This window comes from Phoca vitulina, unplaced genomic scaffold (assembly GCF_004348235.1).
Source record: "Phoca vitulina isolate PV1807 unplaced genomic scaffold, GSC_HSeal_1.0 scaffold27, whole genome shotgun sequence".
In the NCBI taxonomy this organism is placed as follows: Eukaryota; Metazoa; Chordata; class Mammalia; order Carnivora; family Phocidae; genus Phoca; species Phoca vitulina.
The window spans coordinates 13275959-13283659 of record NW_022589730.1 but is presented as its reverse complement, the minus strand read 5'-3'; positions in this window follow the sequence as shown (position 1 = coordinate 13283659).

The following is a 7701-nucleotide window of genomic DNA, read 5'->3' as shown; positions in this document are numbered from 1 at the left end:
GGATAAGACAGTCACTTGGTAGGTGAGGGTAAGTGGGGCCAGGAGTCCAGCTGTGAGTAAAACAGGACAGAGACTCTTGCAGCAAAGGGCCAGAGGACAGCTGGTCCACCATGCCCTCGGGAACAGAGCCCTTCTTATGCAAGACATTAAAGAAGCAGCAAGAGTTCCATGTGACAATTTCAAAGGAAACATTTTCATTTCTGCAACCTAGTTCTTTCCTAAACTCCACCCAAGGCAAAATGGATTACTGCTTCCTGGAAATGGAACCAGGGGACTTGAAAGTGTTTCATATTAAAAACAGAAAAGCCCAAGAAGAAGAAAAATAATTACATTTCTAAAAGCTTTTAGAACAACTGCTTGCTTGTGAGAAATAATTTTCCTATAAATATTTTATTCCTCCTTTTCTTTCTTTTCCTCCCCAGCTGAGGAGTTCCACATGGATATAGGAGGTGATGTTTCCCTTGGGAGGGAAGATCAAAGCCAGTCTGGGTCTACTTTCCACTAAGTTTGACTTAGTCTTTGCCCGCCTGCCTGAGATGAAATGGTCCCAAAACTTTGGAAAAACACAGAAAGAATGCAGAGAAAAATCCATAGCTACATAAGCATGGAAGCCAGTTGTTTCAGAGAAAGATCCAAGGCTTGGCTAGAAAGAGAGAAATGCTTATTGTTTGTCTGTGGGAACCTGCCCCTAACAACCCATTTTGAAAGACAACATGTAGTCATGTAAATAGCAAGTTACTCCTGACCGATGCTAAAGATGCGTCCAGAAAACAACGGGCCTATTAAATGGGACTTGATAAATTTTTTTTTTTTTTAAAGATTTTATTTATTTATTTGAGAGAGAGAGAATGAGAGACAGCGAGCATGAGAGGGAGGAGAGTCAGAGGGAGAAGCAGACTCCCCGCCGAGCAGGGAGCCCGATGCGGGACTCGATCCCGGGACTCCAGGATCATGACCTGAGCCGAAGGCAGTCGCTTAACCAACTGAGCCACCCAGGCGCCCCGATAAATATTTTTAAAAAGAAAAAAAAAATAGGCAAAACACGAGAATGAGATTCCCTGAGGCTAAAGACTGGATCTTAATCATTCCTAAAGCCTAGAGTCCGGCCCCGCACGGGTGCCTCGAGTGGAGCTCCACAAATATTTGTTGGATGCCTGGATCCATTAATCAACCCGTCCAAAGAGCATTGAGTGGGAATGATGCGCCAAGGTGCTTAGTGTGGAAAACTGGGAAATGATAATACCACTGAGAGCAAAGGAGAAGCTAGGGAAAGACCTAGTCTTGGGACTAAATTATAAATTAGATTTGGTTGATGTTTTGAGGTGATGGTAAATATCCAGTTGACCATGGACAGCAGGCAGCTGAAAAGAGAGATTCAAGGTTATCTTTGATGATCAGCAGCATCAAGTCAGCTCCCAGCTAAGGAACCATGATCATATTTGGTGTAATCTTACTAAAGGGAGGTCACGATACATGGAGCGTGTCCATGCAGAGACATAGGTATATTTTGCTGTATTTGCATTCAGGGGCCTGATCTGCAGCAAGGGTAGACTTCTTCCGTGGTACGGCTGGGAGACGATTCACCATGGGTTTCTCATGTTTCTGCTCATGTTGCAAGCAAGGCACTGAACGCTCTTCCTTCCAGACTTCCCGAGGCTGTCTGTATAGCAAAGACAGACACCGTGCCTTCTTCCAGAGCAAAGGGCAGATGTGCTTACTGCTCACTGTAAATGATTTGAGTTGCCTAAATTCCTAAACTCAGAGTTCCTCTCCTGTATCACAATCCACTATGTGTGCAGATGTCTTCTGGTCCTTTTCACAGAGTCTTGTGGGAATTGGGGCTTGGGGACCAGGCTCAAAAAATGCTGATTATTTTGGCTACTGCGAAGGCTGTGAATAATAATCTGTCCTTTGTCTCTGACTCAGGAATCTCATGTTTTCAGCCAGCATCCATTAAATGGTGGCAGGCGAACTTGCTGGCTTTCAAGTAGGGAAAATATAAATCTCAGGCTCTTCAGAGTTTTTGACACGCCCTCTCAGAGATTCTCACTCTGGGTCCAGGGATGAACTATGGGAGACCCCAAAAGGAGGCTGTAATTGAAGGCAACTCAGAGAGTTCTTCTCTAGAGCGTAAGAAAAGAAAGAGGAAAAGAACAGGGCCTGATTGCTTTGGGGCATGCCTTTCATTCTGGATGTGGGCTCAGATCTTTCAGCAGCATAAATTAAGGATGGTAGAGGAGCATGCAACCAAGAACACACAGACAGAGAATTAAGTAGGGTAAGGTGGGCAATGAAGACTGCAGGGTTTTTAAATGCAAAACAAACTCCCCCCCCACAAAAGGAATTTTAACATAAATTTGCAACGAAAAGAGTATATTTAAAATTGATTAGCCTCTTACACTTTTTTACAACAAAAGTAAGCCAGTGCATTTAAATGAGTTTTTGTGACCTTATGGCTTTATTGTTATTATTTTTTTTGTTCCTGGAATGAGTACTGATTGCGATTATTATTATCCATTTACCTACTTCCTTGGTGCTGACAGGAAGATTTACTTCAATACAAAAGACCCTACCGGGTCCTGGAGGGAGGGAGTGTATCTTCTGCTTCTCTCCCCACCCCCTTTCCTCTAGGGAGCTCTCAGCAGAGCCCAGAGGATGTGCTGAGAGGTGTCTTCTGACGAGTTGCTGGTGTGCCCCTAAATGAAGTTTTTTATTTATTTATTTATTTTTTAAAGATTTTATTTATTTATGTGACAGACACAGCGAGAGAGGGATCACAAGCAGGGGGAGTGGGAGAGGGAGAAGCAGGCTTCCCGCCGAGCAGGGAGCCTGATGTGGGGCTCGATCCCAGGACCCTGGGATCATGACCTGAGCCGAAGGCAGACGCTTAACGACTGAGCCACCCAGGCGCCACTAAATGAAGTTTTTTAAAGACAAGTTCCACCCTCATACATGTTTAAGTTGACATTTAATTTTAAAAATTTAAATGTAAACAGTTGCAAAGGATTTAATTTCCAATGCGTTGTTAATAGTATGAGAAAGAAAACTGTCCCCAAAAGGTCTATGGCAGAACATTTTTGTATGATGAAATTTACAACCCCTTCTGTGAAGTCATTATGATTCTTGATAAAATGCTTGAGTAATTTCCAGATAGACTTTAATGGGATTATGAAATCCTGAGAAAGTTAGGGTTCCCCACTCAGCTACTTAAAACAGGTCAATCAGACTTTGGCTTTTTGGTTATGGCACATTTCTTGCTTTAGAGGTCTCTTCCAAGAGAGAATCCCTGATTTGAAGCCAATTTTTTTTTTTTAATAAGAACTTTTTTTTTTTTTTTTTAAGATTTTATTTATTTATTTGACAGAGACACAGCGAGAGAGGGAACACAAGCAGGGGGAGCGGGAGAGGGAGAAGCAGGCTTCCCGCAGAGCAGGGAGCCCGATGTGGGGCTCGATCCCAGGACCCCGGGACCATGACCTGAGCCAAAGTCAGACGCTTAACCCACGAACCACCCAGGCGCCCCCTGAAGCCAATTTGAAATAGAATTTTGACAAATATTTACAACAAGCTTGTCTGAAAAGTTATTTTAACAGTTGACATTTAAAAATAAATTTATTTAGAGAATTGGAATCTAAATACCGTAATGATTTGATACTCAGCATCATCTACATGAAAAAATACAGGGACAAGTTATTTTTTTGACACCTGGAAATTTTACATTGTTCCTTTTCTCTCCAAAATTCATATTTCTACCCTCCATTTTATCCTAATGTGATATTTCTTTTTTTTTCTTTTTCTTTTTTTTTAGAGAGAGGGAGGAAGAGAAAGAGAGGGAGAGAGAAGAGGGGCAGAGGGGGAAGGAAAGAGAATCTTCAGCAGTTTCCATGCCCAGCACAGAGCCTGACACAGGGCTTAATCTCATGACCGTGAGATCATGACCTGAGCTGAAATTAAGAGTCAGATGCTTAACTGACTAAGCCACCCAGGTGTTCCCACAAGGTGATACTTCTTAAAACTAAAAGCTTAAAATTAATTAACTGCTCATAATTTTCTACCACCAAAGTAAGTCTATGATTTACTTTTTTGTTCCTGGGTTGAGTAATTATGACAATTATTATTATTATTACCCACTTGGCTGTTTTAAAGATTTTATTTATTTATTTGAGAAAGAGAGAGAAGGAGAGCACAGAGAGAGAGTGAGAGGGAGAAGCAGACTCCCACTGAGCAGAAAGCCTGATGTGGGACTCGATCCCAGGACCCTGAGATCATGACCTGAGCCGAAGGCAGATACTTAACTGACTGAGCCACCCAGGCATCCTTATTTCCCAATTGTTAAAGATGTACAAATATGTTACAAATTTTGATAATTATTAAATATAAAAAATAATTTTAATGGAAATGCACCTCTTACTGGGATGAATGGTGCTGGATTATTCCCTTCCACTTCCCCCCGTCAAGATAAATAGAAATTACCTATTACAAGAAAGCTAGAGTCACCATTGAGTCTATTCTTGCTTTTTGTTCTAATGGATGCAAGCTCTGAGCAGTGTTGTTCACCTAAGAACATCTGGTATAGTGAACAACCTTGTCATCAATAGGATATTGGCTTTATTTTTCTGGGGTTGTCCTTATGAATAGGTACAATACCATTCATACTCCACTGGTTTTCTTCTTGCCCAGTGATACGCATATTTCATAGTTGTCCGAAGTCTGTCCTACGAGCATAGTCACGAACAGAGTGATTCTTTGGGTAAGGATAAGGGACTTGTATTACCACTTACCTAATTCAGTTTCACACATTTTTTTTCTGTATTCTGCATAATAAATATTTAGAAACAGATGTCCCTACCAACCAGAAGTCTTTATTAAGTCTCCTGTTGGTTAAAACTGCAAATTTATTGTGTAAATAGCCATTAGACATATCCAGGCTTAAAATACGTACCATTGATGGTAAATGTTTAAAAGAGAGCTGGGGGCGCCTGGCTGGCTCAGTTGATTAAGCGTCCAACTCTTGATTTCAGCTCAGGTCATGATCTCAGGGTCCTGGGATTGAGCCCTGCATCAGGCTCTGGGCTGGGCATGGAGCCTGCTTAAGATTCTCTCTTTCTCTCCCCCTCTCTTAAATAAAATAAAATAAAATAAAGACAGCTTTAAAAAAAAAGAGCTGGACTTTGACATTCTGATGTCTCTAGTATCTACACATACTGCAGAGCTTAAAGATATTTCTCATTTATTGCAGAAGGTCCTTCAGAGAGGCATCACACTGACCCTCGTAAAGGTCCCGCTTGCTTCCATTTCATACCCCACAGTCCTGGCTATTCTGAAACCTCTTGATTCAGTCTTGGGAATGTTTTGCTCCTCTGAAAATTCTTCTTCCCTCCCATCCCAGCAACAAATGTCCTTTGTCCCATAATAATTAAAAAAAAAAAAAAATCCCTGAAAGATCCAAATTGAATAACAATAAAGATCTGATTGGAACCTTCATAAGCCTGACAATGTAGAATTGTATTTCTTAAAAAGTGTGTAACCACATTTGTCTGGACTGCAAAAGACACCACAGAATAAGATCAGAATAGAATTTCAATGGACTCCCTAATTTCCTTAGAAAGGCTTATATTTCAAGGCCTTCCTGTTTTTTTCTGATAGAGTAGGTGTACATTACTAACTATAAGTGATAAGAAAGTATAAAAACAGCCCCTGCCCTAAAAGTACAATTGAAATTAGCACTGAAGTTCACATTTATAAATTAGTCATTTTAGACTAAGTTTAATTGTAGAGTAGACTACTTATTTACGTTTAATCCTGATTATTGTAACTCCTCTTGACTTATCCTAATTTCCCATATTGGGCCTGGCCTGGGTCCTCGGATGAGAAACAATAAACAGTTACTAATGAAACACAAGTCACATCTGAATGGAAGGTCATATCTGAATATGCAGAGGTAAGTAGGTTGGGGCAGAGGATGTTGGGGGTGTGTTTTGTTTTGTTTTGTTTTGTTTGCTTGAAGTATAGCAAAGTGCTTCCTTAATTTGAAATGTGACTTTACTTCAAATCTTAAACTTACAAGAATTTTCATCCTGCAAACTCAGAGATGAACTGTGTGCTGTGGAGCGTGTCATTTGTCATTCAACCTGCCGTGAGAGCTTGGGCGGACCGCGGTGACTCCTGGGTCCTTTGCTCCTTTGGCTCCTTTTAGAGCACTGGACCCCAATTTGGAAAATGTATGTGTTCTATTTAACCCTGACCTTGGCCCACATATCCACCATGTTGAGAGTAATGCAGGTGTGAATCCTTTCTCAACACAAAATTGGTAGGAATGCTTCTCTGTTGTCTGACAGCAAAGTAACTGACACATTGAAAGAAAGGAGGAAAAAAAGGACTAGTTGAGGCTTTTATATACGTTCATTGCTTCTAACATGTTTTTTAGAACAAGAAAAATGCAACATCAACTACTCTTAGAGCAAGTGAAGCCACCATACTGTACAGTTTTGGGGGGTTAGGCAGCCAGGCACATTTACCATTAAAACCAGAGAACAATACCTCACAGCAAAAGAAAACCAGCCAGAAGTTATCCCCCTTGACCTTTTTTTATATATATACATTTTTAGAATACTCTGCCTTTGAACAATACAAACAATAACAACAACAACAAAAAGACAAACAGGCTTTATATTAAAAATGTCTGTGTTCTTCATTGTTACTTCTAAAGCAGCTTGGAGGATTTTGCCACTTGGAGTGTACTGCAAATTGACTCCACTAAAATGATCTTGGTAGGATAGCAGCACAGGATTTGATATTCCATACTCATCGCTTTTGACAATGTAAACCTTTCATAAAATAGTATTCACTTAAAAATTAGAATCATTCAAAGGTCTGATCATTCGATTCCCTGAGGCCTGCCAGGGAGGTCTGGCTTCATACCACGGGTTTCCTGCTTTCTCAGGGTGGGGCACAGGCCCCACTGCATTTCAGGATGCAGAATCTGAAGGACAGCCAAGGAAAGGGCCCTGTGGATGGAGGGCAGGAGTGCTCTAGAAGGGTCTCTGTCAAAACAGACCACAGAAAGCAACCCTCTGAAGGTCAAACCGTCATGGCCAGAATTTAATCCCCTGGTCATTTCCCGTCTGGATTTTCAACTGAATGAATCTCATGGGTTTAACCAAACATGTATGTCATCCTAAATAATGTGTTAGATCCTGATTTGCCCAGGGACTAGTAAACCTTCAAGGAACAAGGTCAAAGGGACAACAGATACATCCTTCACAATAAACAATTTTGTTGACATGGAAATGCACATAAGTTGGTTGAAGCAAAGCTCCCCAGTGGCCAACATGCTCCAGGGTTTTTGGGTCGCTGAGACCCAGAGCTTCTCTCACCTTCTCAGAAATGCTTTTAAACAGTTGAGACAAAAATCCCAAATAGAAAAATGATAATTTTTGCTAACGAAGAGTGTAGAGGCCATAACTAAATACAACTTAAAAAAAAAAAAAATGCTGAGATGCATGTATCTTTTTTTCTTAAAGCAGCTTTCAAAATATCAACCACAGCATTAAACATTGAACATAGTACATTCCAAAGTTAATACAGATAAATGGTATAGAATGCAATAATGCCACAGTTATTCCATCAATGTCTCAAAGCTGACTCCAAACTTGAAAAAAATATTTTCTAGTTTATTCGCTGGAGATTTCACTTCTTTAC